This window comes from Theropithecus gelada, chromosome 11, assembly GCF_003255815.1.
Source record: "Theropithecus gelada isolate Dixy chromosome 11, Tgel_1.0, whole genome shotgun sequence".
Lineage (NCBI taxonomy): Eukaryota > Metazoa > Chordata > Mammalia > Primates > Cercopithecidae > Theropithecus > Theropithecus gelada.
The window spans coordinates 66,210,461-66,230,240 of NC_037679.1; positions in this window are offsets into that span (position 1 = coordinate 66,210,461).

The window sequence follows — 19,780 nt, forward strand, 5'->3', positions numbered from 1 at the left end:
TCTTTTTCAAGTTCCTGCTATGGCCAGACACTGTTTTAGACACTGGGAAATACAGCAGTGAACAAGAGAGATCAAGTCTCTGCAGTCCTGAAATATGGACTATAAACAAGTAAGCAACTATGTAAACTATGGAAACCAAGTGATTCCATTTTTTTTTTCTTTTTCTGAGACAGTGTCTCTCTCTGTCACCCCAGCTGGATCTCCACTCACTGCTTCCTTTACAAGTTACCCAGTCTCAGGTACTTCTTTATAGTAGTGTGAAAATGAATTAATACAACCAAATATCTAATATCTGGGTACCCCATGGCACAGTCTAGTTGACATGGAAAATTAACCATCACAATCTACCCCTTGTCATCTGCCTGATGGGCTCAAGCGATCCTCCCACCTCAGCCTCCCAAGTAGCTAGAACTATGGGCACATGCCACCACCCCTGGCTAATTTTTGTATTATTTGTAGAGACTGGGTTTTGCCATGTTGCCCAGGCTGGTCTTGAACTCCTGAGCTCAAGTGATACTCCCACCTTGGCCTCCCAAAGTACTGGGATTACAGGTGTGAGCCACTGTGCCTGACCCCTTTTTTTCTGAATAATATGAAGGAACTAAAGTAAGGTGCCAAGGTAGGGAGTCTAGACAGAGGGCATTAATTTAGGCTGAGTGTTCAGGGAAGGCTTTACTCAGGAGCTGATGTTTGAGCTGTGACTTAAAGGACAAGATGGAGCTAAGAGTATGATAATATGGAATGCAGCCTCCTAGCAGGGTGCATAGCAAGTGCAAAATTTCTAAGGTGGAAACAAATGTAGTGGATTCTAGTAACTGACCGAAGGTTGGTGTGGCTGGAGTGCAGGGAGACAGAAGGTAAGGTCAGGGGGATATGAAGGGACCAAAGTATGTAAGGCCTTGTAGGTTATAGTTAGCAATTGGATTTTTTTCCAAGTACAAAGGAAGGCCATTAGAACAATTTTAAGAAGCAGAGGAGTGACACTGATTGATTCATGTTATACAAGGTCACTCTCCCTAAGTAGGGAGAATGTATTGTAGGGAGATGTAGCGGTTTGAATGGTGGTCCAAAAAAGTTATGCCCGTGTCCTAAACCCTAGAATCTATGAATGTGACCTTATTTGGCAAAATGATCTTTGCAGGTATAATTAAGGATCTCAAGACGAGATCATTCTGGATTACTCAGGTGGGCCCTAAATCTGATGACAAGTGTCCTCATGAAAAGACAGAGAGGAGAAGGCACACAGAGGAGGAGAAGGTGTTTCAAAACGGAGACAGAGATTAGAGTAATGCAGCCACAAGCTGAAGAATGCCTGGAGCCACCAGGAGCTGAAAGAAGCAAAAGAGATTTCTGCATTAGTCAGGGTTCTGCAGAGAAACAGAACCAACCAATGTGTGTGTATGTATGTTTGTTTGTTAACTTATTATAAAGAATTGGCTCATATGATTATGGAGGCTGACAAGTCCCAAGATCTGCAATCAGCAAGCTGGAGACCCAGGAGATCTGATGGTGTAGTTTCAGTGTGAGTTCTAAAACTGGAGAACCAGGAGAGCCAGTGGTGTAATTTCAGTTCAAAAGCTAGCAAGCTTGAGACCCAGGAAGAGCCAATGTTACATTTGGAGTCTGAAAGCTGAGAAAAACCACATGAGGTCACAGCTCCAAAACAGTGAGGCAGTAGTTCCCTCTTACTTGCGGGAAGGCCAGCTTTTTTGTTCCATTTGAACCTTCAACTGATTGGATGAGGCCCACCCATATTAGGGAAGGCACTACTCAGTCTATAGACTGAAATGTTAAACTCATCCAAAAAGACCCTTACAGAAACACCCAGAATAATGTTTGACCAACGCTATGGTTTGGTCTGTGTCCCCTCCGAAATATCATCTTGAGTTGTAATCCCCATGTGTCAAGGGTGGGGCCTACTGGGAGGTGACTAGATGATGGGGGTGGTTTTCCCCATGCTGTTCTTGTGATAATGAGTGAGTTCTTATGAGATCTGATGGTTTAAAAATGTGGCACATCCCCCCTCATTCTCTCTCTTGCTGCCACGTAAGACGTGCCTTGCTTCCCTTTCGCCTTCCACCATGATTGAAAGTTTCCAGAGTCCTCCTCAGCCATGTGGAACTGTGAGTCAATTAAAACTCTTTCCTTTATAAATTACCCAGTCTCAGGTAGTTATTTATAGCAGTGTGAAAATGGATTAATACAACTAAATATCTGGGCACCCTATGGCACAGTCAAGTTGACATAGAAAATTAACCATCACCATCTACCCCTTGTCATCATCTTCTTAAACCGTACTTAATCTCTAAATGAAGACAATATCAAGGTTATAATTCTGCCAATTCTGCCAACTAATCTTCATACAGCCAAAAAGGCACTCTTTCCCTAGAAGTCCTTGAGTGATATTTACTCTTCTCCATGGTATCCCATAACTTAAATACTATGATGTAAAATTAAAATACTTAAATACTATGACACAAAGTTAATACATCTATGTTGAATGATAAGGGAATAAAAGAGGGAAGAAAATAAAGATATTTGCCATACACATAAACATATTCATAACAAAATAAGGAGAAAATACTCTTGGCAATTATAGTCTTTGTTTCTGTAACTGGTCAGGTGGTCATACCTGGTCTTTACAACTACCTTCTTCCACTACTTATTCTGTATTCCCTTTGCCTTCAGCAAGTACCTCAGCTGGTTGTGGTTCTTTACCTGGGGGGGTAAGGCAAAACTTCATTCCTGGAGAGTCTGGGCCATTAGTAGTCCTGCCTGGATTAGGTTGTTGTAGTTTTCCTTTGGCCTTAATCACAGGGCATGGTAATACTAAGAGATGTCATAAGGGATCTCCTGTATTCCAGCCATTTTCTTCCTCACCTCCACCATGAAGTACTAGTTCAATTTCTCTTGGTAGTCAGGATCAATCACCCCAACTAGAGTCATGAGGAGCTCAAAGTAGCCAATCAGCAGTCTTAAGTTCCAGTTAAGTGAAATAATGTTTGTGTCTTTTGGTGGAAGCATTCTTCCATCTCAGGAAGAAGAGGACTATGATGTCTAGGCCAGAAGAGGATAACGTTGTGGGAACAGAAAGCAAAAATTTTGCTAGTGGGTCTCTGGGAGTAATAGTGAGTGATGCCACTCCCATTTTCACCTGTTGGCTTCTGGCCTCATGAACTCTGAATATGGAATATGGGAGAAACTGTGTCATATATTGGACACTGATTCAGAGCATCCACAGCCTTTGGAGAACATTGTTCCAGTCCTTCAAAGTATTGTCACCTGCCTAGTGCTATAACCGAGTCTTCAAAAGGCCATTCCATGAACCCATCAAGCCAGGTGCTTCAGGATGTTGGGAAACATGGTAAGATTAAGACCATGGAATTCCATGAGCTTGGACCTATTGCTGTATTTCATTTGCCATGAAGTGAGTTCCTTGATGGGAAGCAATGCTGTGTGGAATATCACACAGGCATTCTGAAAGGTAAGGCATTCTCAAAGTCCACAGATGGTAGTTTTGGCAGAAGCGTTGCATGCAGGGAAGTCAAATCTGCATCCAGATAAAGTTTCTATTCCAGTAAGAACAAAATGCTGCCCCTTCTGTGATAGAGGTGATCTAATGTAATCAACCTGCCACCAAGTAGCTGGCTGATCACCCCCAGGAAATGGTGGCATATTGGAGGCTCAGTGTTGTTCTCTGCTGCTGGCAGATTGAACATGCAACAGTTGTAGACAGGTAAGACTTGGTGAGTGGAAGTCCATGTTGCTGATTCCATGCATATCCTCCATCCCTGCCACCATGGCTACCTTGTTCATGAGCTCACTGGGCAGTGGCAGTGGAGGTTGGGGAAGGAGGCTTGACTAGTATCCATAGAAAAGATCATACCATCCACCTGATTATTAGAATCCTCTTCTGCTGAAATCACTCTTTGCTGAGCATTCACATAGGACCCAAATATTTTTATTTTTATTTTTTATTTTTATTTTTTTCGGAGACAGAGTCTTGCACTGTCACCAGGCTGGAGTGCAGTGGCATGATCTCGGCTCACTGCAACTCTGCCTCCAGGGTTCAAACGATTCTCCTGCCTCAGCCTCCTGAGTAGCTGGGATTACAGGTGCCTGCCACCACACCCAGCGAATTTTTTTTTGTATTTTTAGTAGAAATGGGGTTTCACTGTGTTAGCCAGGCTGGTCTTGAACTCCTGACCTCAGGCAATTCACCTGCCTCGGCCTCCCAAAGTGTGGGATTATAGGCATGAGCCACCGCTCCCAGCCATCTTCGTATGTTTGCCCATTCCAAGAGTTCTACACATATCTTTTCTTCAAATTTCTGGTCACCAGTTTCTCAATTGTTTCACTTTCAAGTCCCTGACCATTCAGCCATGCCACTGGCCACAGCCCATGAACTGGTATATAATTGCATGTCTGGCCGTTTCTCCTTCTAAGCAAAGTGAACGACCAGGTTCATGGCTCAAAGTTCTGCCCACTGGGAGGATTTTCCTTCACCACTGTCTTTCAGGGATATCCCAGAAAGGGGCTGTAGTGCTGCAGCTGTCATCCCCTTTCCGGTGGTGCCTGCATATTATGCAGAACCATCTGTAAGCCAGGCCTGAGTTTTCTCTTCCTCTGTCAACTAATTGTAGGAAACTCCCCATAACACTGTAGATGCAACTGAGAGAGAGAACGCAGTCTAGCAGAAGTGGGGACCATGGACATTTAGGCTGATTTTTTTTTTTTTTGAGATGGAGTTTCACTCTGTCGCTCAGGCTAGAGTGCAATGGAGCGATCTTGGCTTACCGCAACCTCCGCCTGCCAGGTTCAAGCGATTCTCTTGCCTCAGCCTCCTGAGTAGCTGGGATTACAGGCACGTGCCACTATGCCCAGCTAATTTTTGTATTTTTGGTAGAGATGGGGTTTTGCTATGTTGCCCAGGCTGGTCTCTAACTCCTGACCTCAAGCAATCCGCCCACCTCGGCCTCCCAAAGTGCTGGGATTGCAGGTGTGAGCCACCACACCTGGCTGGGCTGATTTTTCATGTAACTTGCCTATGCCACCAGGGCCTAGTTGGGCCCGATTATGGATGTACCACTTTCATTTGATGATGAAGTGCTGCTGTGCACATCCAATTTATGGCTTGGTGGGTCAGATAATTCCCAGTTCATGATGGGCAGCTCAGGTTACATGGTAACTTAGTGGCCCAGGGTTAAGCATTCAGTCTCTACTAAAGCCCAGTAGCAGGCCAAGAGCTTTTTCTCAAAAGGAGAAACAGCAGCTGTAGTTACCTGCAGAGGATAGCAGAGCTTTGCTCCAACATCCTAAGGATGTCCATTGCAGTTCCCTTATAGAGACCTGCCACAGGCTACGAACAGTATCCCTATCAGCATTGATGCTTTAAGCATGATTGGATCTTCTTAATTATGTTGCCCAGTGGCAGAGCAGCTTGCACAGCAGCCTGGACCTGTTGCAGAGCCTTCTCTTGTTCTAGGCCCCACTCAAAACTCACAGCTTTCTGGGTCACTCAGTAAATGGGTAGGAGGAGTAACACACTGAAATGAGGAATGTGTTGTCTGATGCGGCCCACACACATTAGTGAGGGCAATCAGCTTATTGATTTAAATGCTAAACTCAACCAAAAACACCCCCACAGAACACTCAGAATAATATTTGACCAAATATTTTGGCATCCTGTGGCCCAGTCAAGTTGACACATAAACTTAACCATCACAAATTCTCCCCTAGCACCTTCAGAAAGAGTACAGTCCTGCTGACACCTTGATTTTGGGTTCTTGGCCTCCAGAACTGTAAGAGAATGGATTTATACTGTCCTAAGCCACCGAGTTTGTGGCTTAGAATACCATTAGTTTTCTAGGGATGCTGTAATAAATGGTATTACAGCATCCCTAGGAAACTAATCCAGGAGGTAAGCATTGAAACAGGAAACGGTTAATGAGACAGTTTAGTAATTGACCCAGGCAAGAGACTATGATGGTGTAGACCAGGCTGGAGCCATGCAGAGAGTCAGAAGTGATATCTTTTGCAGTGGTAGCTAGCAGGGATTGCTGGTCCATTAAATGTAGTGAGGGCAGGAAATGGTTTGAGGAACAGAAGAATCCTAGGTTTGGGGCTTGAGTACCTCATTGGGTGAACGTATCGTTTACTAAAACAGGCAAGATTGGGAAAGGAGCAGATTTTTCAGCAGGAAAATCAAGAGTTCTCTTTTGGACTTGCTATGTCTGAGATGTTGGGTAAGGATTTTGGAGTTTAATTGGAGATGTCAGGGCTAGAGGTGAAAGTTGAGGAGTCATCATAAAAGGTAGCATTCAGGGTCGGGTGTGGTGGCTCACGCCTGCAATCCCAGCACTTTGGGAGGCTGAGGTGGGTGGATCACGAGGTCAGGAGATCGAGGCCATCCTGGCTAACACGGTGAAACCCCATCTCTACTAAAAATACAAAAAAATTAGCTGGGCATGGTGGTGGGTGCTTGTAGTCCCAGCTACTCGGGAGGCTGAGGCAGAAGAATTACATGAACCCAGGAGGCGGAGCTTGCAGTGAGCTGAGATCACGCCACTGCACTCCAGCCTGGGTGACAGAGTGAGACTCTGTCTCAAAAAAAAAAAAAAAAAAAAAAAAAGTAGCATTCAGATAGGAGTGGAAGGCTCAGGGCTGGGATCTGGAATGCGCCAATGTTTAGGGATGGAGCAGATGAGTAGAAGCTGGGAGTGGAAATGGGGAAGAAATGAGTGATGAGTCCAATGAGAAAACTCAGGAGGGAGTCAGGAAAAGACAAGAAAGAAGAGGGTTCAAATGATGAGAGGTGCTGATAACGCTGGCACCTCAGAGAGGTTGAGAGCAACATTAGATTCAGTAACATGGAAGTCCTTGGTGACCTTAACACAAGCATATTCTGATCTGTGTTCTGGGGTGGGTGGGTATACAAACCTGAGATGGGTTGAGCAGAAATTCTGATGTAAGGAAGAGGAGATCACAGTGGGTGAAAACTGTTCTACCTGGGATGGTCTTGTTGATGCTCTCCACCCCATTCCCACTATGGTGTCTTGCTAAGGCATTTCTTTCCTCTTAACAATTTTTCCCTTCCCCACTATATCTTTCCATGCTGGATTTAGAGACTTAGAGATGTTAGGTCTTCTATGGGTCAGCTAATTTCCAGCTCATGTCACATGGTAACTTGGTGGTCCATGGTTGAGCAATAAACCTCTATTTGTTTAAGCCACTATTATTTAAGTTTTCTGCTCTATGTTGCAAAGTACAGTCCTGATACCCAAATAAGAAACTGGTGAGCTGCAGAGAAGAAATTTGGAATTAGCCTGTCTAACTCCAAAGTTTATATGCTTAACCACTATACTGCATAGAGGTTAAGCACATTTGTAAACTGTCTCCCAACTTAATAACATATCATGAGCATTTTCTCATAACATTTTGTCTCATGACATTAAAAACACAAATGTAAAAACCTAACAAAAACTCTCCATAATGTTTCCCATAACATTGAAAGCTCCTTATAAGCATAATTTTTGTGATTGTTTAATGTTCAGTTAGATGGCCTTTTTGGCTATTGAAAACAGCATGTGTGCATATAATTTTTATCTGGCCTCCCAGTTGTGTGTTGAGAGTTGTCCTGGAATGAAATTGCTGGGTCAAAGGTATGAACATTTTCAAAGGCTATCGATTCTTGAGGCCAGATTTCTTTCCATAATGTTCATACATTTCTTAATTTGGGCCACCTCTTGCCAGAAGAGATTGTATGATCTATGAGACCAGGCATCATTTCTAAATTTCCAGGTCCTCTTGCAGCACATGGCATAGTTTTGCGTATATACCGGGAATGTAGTAAGTAGTTGAATTGGCTGGAATGGTTGGAATTGAATAACTTGGGGTGACTTATCTTGTGTGGAGGAAATGCGACCCAGGTGGGTAACAGGTGGATGGGAAGCTGGGACTATTCACTTCACCCAGCTTGATTCATGTAATTGAGGGGAAAAGTGCACATCAAAATGGAAATACGTCAAGTGGCTGTCTCTAAATGGAAGCCACAGCAGACACCGGTGACTGATCCCATGCCCGTATTCCCGGTTCCAACCCCCATCCATGGGCTCCTTAACTCTTCTGCAACCTGAGTTCTTCGCCTTCCAGCCAGGTGTGGCCATGTGACACAGTTCTGTCCGATGAGATGAAAGCAAAGTCTGCTGCAGGGGACTTTCAGATAAGCTTTTGTTTTCCTGATTTTTAAAGGGTTGGTTTGAGCTGCCATGCCATTTTTATTTCATTTTCCTTTTTCGTGTCCAGAATACTATGTGATGCCTCAGGATGCAGCAGCCTTCTTGAAACAGATTATGAGGAGCCAAACATGAGAACAAAATCCAACTTGTAAAGTCAGGGCACTTATTGACTTATTTATTTATTTAAAACATATTTATTGAGAGTCTAGTATGTACATCTAATATCCGCATCTGCAGGAACACTTACATACTGCCTGCTGCACTGTGCCAGTAGTTTGTATGTATCAAACTATTAATCCTTTCAATAGACCTAGGAGGTAGGGCTATTATATTCATCTCCATTTTACAGATAAGAAAACTGGAGAACTAGGGAGAAGTAAAGTAACTTCCCCAGTGTCACACAGCTAATAAGTAGCACAGCCAAGGTTGAATAAGATTCAATAAGAGCTACTAAGTAGCAGCAGTCCAGGCAGCCTGGTGTTACTGTCCCTGCACTTAACCACAGTGCTACCCAATCTGGGTCCTGGCGTCATTTTTGAGGGGTTGCACCTTCTCTGGACTGTTTATATTTGTATTTCTATGTATGAAAAATCAATCTCTGTTTGCTTGTATTTCTTATTAAAAGTGAAAAATAAACCTCTATTGGTTTAAGCCACTATTATTTAGGTTTTCTGTTGTATGTTGCAAGTACAGCCCTGATACCCAAGCTGTAGAGTAGCTAATATCTTAAATTACTTTTATATGGCTTTGTACTACATCATTTTTCTTCTCCTGTTAGAGTGTTAGCTCAACAAGGACAGGGTCTACAACAACTTTGTATATTACTGTATCTCAACACAGTGCCTGGTACATATTAGATGCTCAATAAATATGTTTTGAGTACATGAGTAAGTCAATAAATGATTGATAGCTAAGACTATAATAAATTTAGTCTCCTGCCCATGCTTTACTTAGCATTACACTAATTTGCATTCTCTGAGTATAGGCTAGCAAAGGGAGAGAACAGGAGTACTGTGCTTTGTGGCCATGTCAGCCTAACCTGGCATAAAAAATACACTATGAATAAATCACCAAGTCAAGGAACCATTGAGAGGGAAGTATATTTTTGGGTATTTTGATTCTCTTGCAGTCTTCTCTCCCCTTTCAGCCCTGTCTTTAGCTATCAATTTCTTACTTTCTTTTAATTCTATACTACCTTTAACATAGATTTATCCTTTTGATTTATGTATTTCATATATGCTCTTTTCTTCTTCCTTGTCTCTCCTTATTTCCCTGGACATTCTGCACAATTCCTCTCCACTTCTGATAGAGTGATTTCTCGAAGGTAAAGAAAACCGTTCGCTACCTTATAATGTACCCTGCTTGTGCCATCCTCACCACTCATTTCAATTTCTTGGTGTGATTTATCCAGCAATCAGACCATTGCCCAAAATTGGCTTTGCAGAAAGGCTTAATGTGTTTGTCTTACCCATTCAGGGACTACTCCTAATTATCATCCAGGGAAGCTCACGTCTCCATTTTGCTGATCCTTCACTTGGGCCAGATCAGCCACGAGACCCATTTTGTTTAATACCAAATTGAGCCATTAATTCCCAGAGTAACGAACATGCAATATGTGGAAGGAGTCACGTGCCTCCTCGTCAGCAGGAAGGGGTTCTGTTTCTTTCCTTAGATGTGGCTTGCTTTTTCTCCCTGTGATGCAGTGGAGAGAGACTTAAAAATTGGTGAGCTGGAGCCTAGACTCATCTCTGTGCAAGACGGTGGTCTTGAGAAGTCTTTGACCCCCTTTGGACCTCCGTTTCCTAACCCCAGAGAATTAGTTGAGAGTTGAACTCAGTGTACCCTAAGATATCATCTGGCCATGTAATTTATGATTTTATAAGCAAGAAATGACAAAATAACTTTAAAAAATCAATATGACAAAGGCAACCTCACTCATCTATCAGGGGAAAAGTCTCAGACCTTCCCTACAAACATTTATTATAAAACTAGTCACTTCAGTCTCATAGGTCGAGTTCAGAAAAATAGATAGGAAGGATCAAATAACAGGGAACAGCAGGAATACCAGACTCAAGATTAGCTTAATGGCAGGAATTCAAGAACAAAGGGGTCAAGCCCAACCAGTGGACTTGGGTGAGGCACGGGGAAACAGCTTCTTAGAAAAAAAATTCTTTTTAATTGGTGAATTTTCCCAAATGTTTTTAAAAATTGATATATGATAATTGTACATATTTATGGGACATGTGATGTTTGAATACACACATACAGTGTGTAATGATCAAACCAGGGTAATTAGGGGTGAAATTTGTTTTTATGTCTTTCCTAGTGATAACCCACAGATCATATTTGACGGGCTTCCAAATTAACTGCCTGGGGAAGGTCTTATGATTCATGGCTTACATCCTGTCCTTAATCTCCTGAGTACCTCAAACCGTTGTCATACTGATTAATATGTAACCTACTGACACTGAAAAGGACACTGCTTTGTTTCTGAATCATGAAGTTTTGCTGATTTGTTTCTGAATCATGAAGTTTTNCTGCTTTGTTTCTGAATCATGAAGTTTTGCTGATTTGTTTCTGAATCATGAAGTTTTATTTTTTGTCTTGCAGGTAAAACATTTTGGCCTGTATGCTGTCATCTGTAGCCAATGATTGTGACATCTGTATTGTACTCTCCAACAAAAAAGGACAACTCCAATATGAGGAGTCCCCTTCCCTTCTGAACTTTCTTATAAAAGCATTTTAACTTATAACAGACTTCAGAACCTGCTCAAATTTGTTGGAGTATCTTTCTGGGTTGATCCTCAAATTTGGCTTACTGTAAACCTTTATCAGATTATTTCTGCCTCCAGAGCCTTAATTTTGGTTGACATGAGTTCTGCTGTTTGTACTCTCTTGTTTACTGATCCCCTCCACCCTCCACCTCTTCTCCAGGTATTTTTTTCATATTTGCTATTTAAAAGATTTTTTTGTTATATCTGTTATAGAAAGATACGTTTTCATAGGAAATTTATAAAATAACAAAGTGTGCGTTGTTTTCTTATTCTTTGCCCATGAACATATTCTGGTATGTTTGGCCTTCCTGGGCTATAGTAATCTAATCAGCAGGTAGCTACAGTTGCTGTGGTCTCAGGTTAATGTCCAGATGTCAACAGATGAATGAGCTCCTGACATTCTCTACTCCAAGTTTCCTTTTAGGAAGTGATGCCAATGGGAAGAGCAGGTGAACGATACAGATATGCTGCTTTATACTTTATTATCTGCATGGACTCTATCTGAAGTCAGTAGGGGAAATGGGAAAGTCATTTGGAACCCAGAACTTTTGATGTGCACAGGCTCAACTTAAGCCAGTTATACATAACTCCCATTTGTTCCCTCTACGACACACAGCCTTCCCAGGCCTTTCTCTGACCTTCTTCCACGTGGAGCCAGTTAGACCATGCGTGGCTTTTTGAACTTCATTTGCATGGAGTTTCCTCATTATGAAGTAGAGGTCCCATAACTGAAGTGAGGTTGTTGGGAGGGTTCATTTTATGCATCAAACTGGCTGAGCCGCAGTGCCCAGATATTCAGTCAAATATTATTCTGAATGTTTCTGTGAAGGTGTTCTTTTTTGGATGACATTTAAATTGGTGGATTTAGAGTAAAGCAAATTGCCCTCCACAATGTGGATAGGACCCATTCAATCAGTTGAAGGCCTTCATAGAACAAAGACTGACCTCCCCGAGCAAGAAGGAATTCTGCTAGCAGAGTGCCTCAGACTGCACTTAAACTGCAGCTCTTTCCTGAGTCTCCAGCTGCCGGCCTGCCCTATCAGATTTTGGACGCACCAAGCCTGCACAATCACATGAGCCAGTTCCTTAAAATAAATCTCGCTTTTCTATATATATAGATATACACATCCTGTTGGTTCTTTTCCTATGGAGAACCCTGACTAATACAGATTTCCACAGCTAGTCTTGCCCACAGAAAGCCCCTAGGAAGACAGAAACAGGAAACTTCTGGCCTTGAAGTGCAGGTGCTGATAATGGAAGATTACCTTGGTGCAGAATTTCAAGGGTTGAACCTGGGACCTTAAGCTTAGATGACCTGACTGGCTGAGAAGCAGAATTACTGCCTTCTATGGTAATATTATTTGTTTCTAGCTGCTGCCATGGCTGGGGGGTTATCCAAGCCATTGAGCTTGCAATGATGTACTCCTCTGACCTGGCAGACATTTTATTTAGAGTGAGCTAAATGTAGGTGTACCTCTCTGAGATAAGGGAGGGATGGAGAGCTAAGTCTGTCCTCCTGTACCCATGTCTACTTTGGGAGCTCTCCTAAAGAGAAGGCATTTTGAGTCTCAGGTGGCATTCTCACCTAGCCTAGAGCCCAGATCAAGCTATATGGTCTGGCTAAGCACATGCAGGAATGCCAAGTGCTGTGATTGTCACTCTCACTTAGAGACCTGCTCTTCCATCTGGTCAAACTCTAGCTGCTCCTGGCTACCTCACCTTCTTGGTCACAAGGACGCAAACATTATGCAGTTTCCAGTTTCCACTTCCTTATTTTACCTGTTTATTCACAAGATCTCTGTGGCTTCTACTTATTGCCTTAAATTCACAGAGTCTGTATCTATTCTTTATTCCTGAATCCTTTTCCTTCTGTAACATCATTAATTTTTTCTCTGATCAGTGTTGCTCATTCAATAGTGTAAAGAAAAACAGAAATCACCTATAATTCTACTATCCAGGGACAGTCCCTACTAGTACATGGGCCTGGGCAATGAAGTGAATGGTAGTGTCATTTACTGACATTGGAAAATTGGGAGAAGAGCATGTTTCAGGGATGGGTATTAAGATGTAGGGGAAACTAAGAATCCAGTTTTGGACAGTTTTGAAATATTTATTAGACATCCAAATGCAAAAGTAGAGTAACAAGGAGTCTGGAATTCAGAGGAGAAACTGAGGTTAGAGATAGAACTTGAAAGTCACTGGCATATAGATGGAATTTAAATTCAGGGGCAGGATGAGGTCACGGAGGAAGTATAAAAAGAGTAGACGCCTGAGGGCTGAGTTCTGGGGCACTACAACGTCTAGAAGTGAGGAGGATGAGGAAGAACCAGCAAAAGAGAAGACTAAGAGAGTGAACAGGGAGGTAGGAGAACAGGAAAGAGTCGAGTTTCAGAAGCCAAGTGAAGGAAGAAATTCAAGAAGATGGAAGCCATCAATTATGTCAAATGCTGCTGATAAGGTCTAGAAAGATGAAGACTGAGAATTAGCCAATAGACTTGGCAACATGAAAGTCGGTGACTTTGACAAGAGCGATTTTATAGAATGGAAACTGATTAGAAAGGAAAGAATGGGAGGAGGCACAGTGGAGACATTGATTCTAGAAAAGTCTTTCTAGGAGTTTTGCAGAAAGGGAGGAGAGACATGTAGTGTGGGATGGAGGAGGAGGGTGGAGGGAGGATTTTTAAAAATGGAAGATATTGGCCTGGTGCAGTGGCTCACGCCTGTAATCCCAGCACTTAAGGAGGCTGAGGCGGGTGGATCACCTGAGGTCAGGAGTTCGAGACCAACGTGGCCAACATGGTGAAACCCCGTCTCTACTAAAAATACAGAAATTAGCCAGGCATGGTGGTTGGTGTCTGTAATCCCAGCTACTTGGGAGGCTGAGGCAGGAGAACTGCTTAAACCTGGGAGGCAGAGGTTGCAGTGAGCCGAGATCACGCCATTATACTCCAGCCTGGGCAACAAGAGGGAAACTCTGTCTCAAACCAACCAACCAACCAACCAACCAACAAATATATTAACCAGCAAGTTTGATGTGGTATGACAATCATACCACTATTCCATTTGTAGGCATACCATAGTTTATTCAACCAATCCTGCATCAGAAGACATTTTATGTCTCACACTTTTCCTATTATAAATAATGCTGTGATAAACATCTACACTATTTCAAATGCAAGTGACAAATCCAACTTGAAAAATAACTGGCCATTCCTGGACCAATAAATGATGATTGATCAAGGGAGTGGGAACTCTCTCATGGGTCCAGTTTGGGTCAGTTGTCCAGCCTGCTTCCTCATATCAGTGGTGGCCAGGGGACCTGGGATGGGTGAGAGGATACCATTTGAACCATGATAAGATGGGAGTTTCTACAAAGGTGTGTATGGGAGTTGTTCTGGATAGAATTCAAAAAGCATTTACTGCAACACTCTCGTATATCGATCATTGCATTTCTAGTTATTTCTTAGCATAAACTCCCACATGAAATCACTGGGTTAAAAAATATTAATATTTTAACAACTTTTACCAAGCTTTTTGCCAATCTTTATTCTCACCTTCTGAGTATTAGAAAATCATTCCATGCCCCTTCCCCATCTCAGCATTTACTACTATTAAAAAAAAAAAAGGAAGTATTTGAAAAGTGGAAAATGGTTTCTCATTGTTGTTTTATTTTTAGAAAAACCAGCAAGCCTGAATCCAGGTAAAAATTGGCAGTAACCAACACATGCATTAATAGTTCACTCATTGGGGTATTTAACATGGTGGAACTAAAAGGTGCTGGCCTTCAAGCCACCAGAGGCCTGATTGCAGATATGTTCCCTTATAACAGCAGGAAGGGATGTTTCAAAACACAGCCTCAGAGCCTAGAATTTTTCTTAGAACCTTCCAGCTTGAATTGTTGGAGAGCAGAAGAAGAAAGATTCAATTCCTTTGCCTCGGGGTCTCAGCCAAAAGGAGATGCCAAGGACACTTTTGGGAAGCTTGTCCTGGTGCACTGGAAAGAAAATTTCAGCCTCAGCTTTGGATTTCTTTTGTGTCCTCCATGCACCTCAGTGGCTTGACTGTCAGCTGCAAGAGAACATGCCTGGGGCCAGAGAGTAGCAGCTGATGGTGGAAACCCTGCTCAGCTCATCTCCTCCCTCCCAGATGCTGGTTTAGGTGTCAGTGTGATCTGTGGTGTCACCTTCCGTTCCAGGCACCTCTAGCACCGGCTCCTGAGTCCCTAGCACCTGAACATTGTTCCCAGGCTATCCACTGAGATGATTGAATTCCTCAGGAGAGAAAAATGACCCTTTATTCCAAAAGGGGGAGAAGAGGAGGAGAGAGTTTCATCTTTAAAACTTCTGGTGGGTGCAGCAGCACATCAATATGGCACATGTATACATATGTAGCAAATCTGCACATTGTGCCAAGGTACCCTAGAACTTAAAGTATAAAAAAAAAGCTTCTGCTTAAATTATGTGGAAGAGCTCCATCCTTGATCTCACCATGATACCCCACCAGAACAAAGCAATTGGGTCTGCTTTTATTCTGGGGCCATGATCTTGATTCCTTTATTCTATTTGGGCAAGTCATGTGACCTCTGTGCTTCCAAATTCGTAAAATGAGGAGAATAATGGGTATCACTATCTCTTGGGTGTCATGAATGCCCTTATGAGTAGATTTATCCAGTGTTTGCTTCTAATAGCTAACAGAGCATTGAAAAACTAAGATGTACTTCACTGTGTCTTTTAAAAAATTTATTTTTTATTTTTAAATTAAGATGGGGTAAGGGTTTGTAAAGGCAGGGAGGTGAAGGTTACAGAAGAAGTCACAAATCAATACGTGGAGGTCATACATTTGCGTGACCTAAAAAGACGGAACATCTTGAAGCAGGGAGCCCACAGGTCATAGGTGGATTCAAAGACTTTCTGATTTGCAATGGGTTAAAGATGCAAAGCTTTGTTTAAAAATTTGTGATCAGCAGAAAAGAATGTTAGCTCTGGCTTGTGGGTGTGACCTCCTCCAGGCCCCTCAGGAAGAAATTAAGAACAGAGAACAGTGGCCAGAGTTCAGCCCTTAATTCCTCCTCATGTGAAACCTATATGCCAGTGGATCCATTTGGTGGGGGTTTGGGTTTCTGGAAAACAACCCAGGGACATAGGTTAAGTTGCTATATTTGGTTTCTTTATATTTTTTAACCTTTATTTTTAATAAATAGGTTCTTGTTTTGTCACCCAGGCTGGACTACAGTGGTGGGATCATAGCTCAATACAGCCTCGAACTCCTGGGCTCAAGTGATCCTCTGACCTCAGCTAGGACTACAAGTGCATACCGCCATGGCAAGCTAATTTTTAAATTTTTTGTAGTGACAAGGTCTTGCTGTGTTGCCCAGGCTGGTCTTGAAATCCTGGCCTCAAGGGATCCTCCTGTCTTGGCTTCCCAATTTGCCAGGTACAGGTGTGAACCATCATAGCAGGCCTAATGTCTTTAGTTTCTGTAGGGAACCAAACAATATTGTGACTCTAACTTCCCTGGGTATTAAGTTACTATTACCTTCTTTCTTATCAAGCTGCTCATTTACTTTTCAAGACTAGCTAGGTGCCTGGAATTTCCCTTGAAGGAATTTGAGATTTTCCTTTATTTCCTTGCTTGGGGGCCTACAGGTCCCTGCTCCATCTCAAAGCTGGTAAATATATCATCTGGGCCCCAGTGCCTGACTGCCTGGCTTCTGTCATGAGCTCCTTTAATAACCCCTCTTCCCCAGGTGTTTATCTATATCATGTTCCTTCCCCACCCCTGATCAAAACCCAGGGTAGACTCTGCAAATTAATTTTAGTCCGTGAGACATCTCTCTGAAGGATATTTGCAACTTAAACCTTATCTTGAGTGGTAAAACAAAGCTCTGGCCACTCCCCCAGGAATTTTAGGCATCAGCAACCAGGAAAGTCTTTTTCTCAAGCAGCTAGCATTATCAGTGCCCTTAATATTGCAGTATTTTAGCGGCAGCTCTTTGAGAAGGCTGGACCTGAACGGAATAGTAATTCAAAGTCAGATGTATAAGATGACATATCAGTTAGGAATTCTGTTCAGCTGCTAGTGGCAGAGGCCCAACTAAAACCAAGTAGGAGTTTATTCTCTCACATAGAAGAAGCCTGCAGGTAAACACTTCAGAGAGGGTATGGTATCTGTGATAGTATTAGGGGCCTAGGTGTATTTTCTGCTCTGCCATCCTCAGCATATAACTTCCATCTTTGAAGTAGCCACATGGACCCAATATGGTTCCCGGAGGTCCAGCCATAACATCCTCTCTTCAGAAAGGAAGAAAGAAAAGAGCATGAAACAAAAGAGAGGTATCGGGGGAACCTGTCCCCAATATTTCAACACAGGTTACTTCTATTTTCCACAAGTGTTGGCCAGCTGCGAAATAAAGAGAGACAGTATAAAGAGAGGAATTTTACAGCTGGGCCACCCAGGGCGACATCACTTATTGGTAGGACTGTGATGCCTGCCTGAGCCTCAAACCCAGCAAGTTTTTATCAAGGGTTTCAAAATGGGAGGGGTGTAAGAACGGGGAGTAGGTACAAAGATCACATACTTCAAAGGGCAAAAAGCAGAGCTACTAATAAGGGTCTAACAGAGATCACATGCCTCTGAGGGAACAGGACAAAGGGCAAAAGCAGAACTACTGACAAGGGTCTATGTTCAGCAATGCATGTATTGTCTTGATAAATATCTTAAACAACAGAAAACAGGGTTCAAGAGCAGAGAACTGGTCTGACCTCAAATTCATCAGGGCAGAGTTTTTCTCCACCCTAGTAAGCCTGAGGGTACTGCAGGAGACTAGGGCGTACCTCAGTCCTTATCTCAACCGCATAAGACAGACATTCCCAGAGCGGCCATTTATAGACCTCCCTCCCAGGAATGAATTCCTTTCCCAGGGTATTAATATTAATATTCTTTGCTAGGAAAAGAATTTAGTGATATCTCTCCTACTTGCATGTCTCCTACCCGCAGGCAGTCAGACCCTATGGTTGTCTTCCCTTGTTCCCTAAAATTCGCTGTTATTCCATTCTTTTTCAAGGTGCACTGATTTCATATTGTTCAAACACACATGTTTTACAATCAATTTGTACAGTTAACACAATTATCACAGTGGTCCTGAGATGATGTACATCCTCAGTTTACGAAGATAACAGCATTAAGAGATTAAAGTAAAGACAGGTGTAAGAAATTATAAAAGTATTATTTGGGAACTGATTAATGTCCATGAAATCTTCACAATTTATGTTCCTCTGCTGTGTCTCCAGCCGGTCCCTCCATTTGGGGTCTCTGACTTTCCAAAACAGGGAGACACCATCTTGCTAAGTTAGTCTTCTTAGTCCTTTTTTTTGTTTGCTTTTGAGACAGGGTCTCACTCTGTGGCCCAGGCTGGAGTACAGTGGCATGATAACGTCTCACTGCAGCTTCAGCCTCCCTGGGCTCAGACAACCCTCTCACCTTGGCCTCCTGAGTAGTTGGGACTACAGGCATATGCCACCACAAATGGTTAATTTTTGTATTTTTTTTATAGAGATAGGGTTTCGCCACGTTGCCCAGACTGGTCTTGAACTCCTGGGCTCAAATGATCTGCCCACTTTGGCCTCCCAAAGTGCTAGGATTACATGTGTGAGCAACTGCACCTGGCCTGAGTTAGTCTTCTTTATGGAGCTCTCCTGAAAGCCCTATCCAAAGATTTCTATTTACATCTCCCTAGCTGCAAGGGAGGCTGGGAAGGTAGACTTTTAGCTGAACACATTGCTGCCCTGAAATAAATCAGAATTCTGTTGTGCTAATACAGAAGGTGAAAAACGATAATGGGTGGAAAAACTGCTGTCTCTACCATAGATACTATTTCATTTAAACCAGTTATGTTCTCTGTTTTGCTTTGTTTTTTTGGGGCTGAGTAGGTGGACATATGCCAACTCACTTGACCGACTTAAGTCATCACCAAAAAATAAATGGTGTCCCTCCCAGCTGATTAGTTTTTTTTTCCAGCCAGATTAAAGGTCTGAACTACAGGAGATTATTTTTTTAAAAAGACATTGTAATTTTCTCCTCAAATTTCTTTCCATGCCTTTAACTGGTACTTCCTTCTTGGTAGTTTCACTGCATTTGGATTTTAAACCTACCATTCTTCTCAAGTTGCTCCTATGAATGTCTTCAATGACCTTCCCGATGGCTAGATTCAAGAAACCCACTTCAGTACTTATCTTTCTTAAACACACCATGGCTGTTGATGCCAGTGACCACTCCACGGATTCCAAAACCATCCACTCCCTGTAGGTCCTAGCTCTCTTTCAATTCTTTCTTCATTGTCTTTCTGTGTAGACATGTCTTCCTTTTCTAACCCCAGGGTTCTACCCCCAAACCCTTGTCTCTTCTTTCTCCAACATTCTTCCTGAGAGATGTCAGCCATTTCAATGACTGGATGCTAAGGATGCCAAGTCTGTATTTGCAGCTCAAAAGTCTCTCTTGAGATTCTGCATTATACGTTTAAAGGCTTCCTGGGTATCTTCATTTGGAAGAACCACAGATAACTCTAACTTAAGTTCAAAAGTTAGCTCACTATCCTTCTCCCCAGATTCATTCCTCTTCCTCTTTTTTCTGTTTAGTCCCCACTGTCTCCTCCAGATACCCAGCTAGAAACTGGAAACCACCTTCATTCTCCACAACCAATGGATCTCAGAATCCTGCTGCTTCAAATTCCCTTTATATCTCCTGAATATGTCCCCTCCTGACTATTTTCCC